Source organism: Morone saxatilis, unplaced genomic scaffold (genome assembly GCF_004916995.1).
Source record: "Morone saxatilis isolate NCDOM2014 unplaced genomic scaffold, NCSU_SB_2.0 Contig16, whole genome shotgun sequence".
Taxonomy (NCBI): domain Eukaryota; kingdom Metazoa; phylum Chordata; class Actinopteri; family Moronidae; genus Morone; species Morone saxatilis.
The window spans coordinates 2550636-2551028 of NW_023339718.1; the positions used below are offsets into that span (position 1 = coordinate 2550636).

General features: G+C 39.4%; 1 protein-coding gene across 1 annotated transcript in view; it reads right to left on the minus strand.

The window, feature by feature from the left end:
- adra1aa (adrenoceptor alpha 1Aa) overlaps positions 1-393 on the minus strand; it is a 12575-nt gene that overhangs the window by 8542 nt on the left and 3640 nt on the right. The window lies entirely within an intron of this gene.

Here is a 393-nt window from a genome sequence, read left to right on the forward strand (position 1 = left end):
CCAAACAAATCAATATCACACCGTGACCTTATATAGCTAGAGGTCAAAACAATACACACTGGTACAGTTTGACATTAATTAACATGTGTGCATTCAAGTGTAGCCATAGTGAGCCTGTACTTCTGAATGGTTTTAAAGAAACAGTTTCACATTTTGAGAAATATTCGAGAAATAACAGGACTGTTTATGCAGTAGATATAAAGTCACAGCCAGCAGGCAATTAGCTTAGCATAAAGACTGGAAACAGGGGGAAACAGCTATTCCAGCCAAGAGATAGCTCCTGCATGTAAATCTAATGTAACCTAATCTTGCAAGGTAGCCGGACTTGTGAGGTTGCTCAAGAATCCATCTTGCCAAGCTTTAATTTATGCGTTTGTGGCCAAACTGCATGCT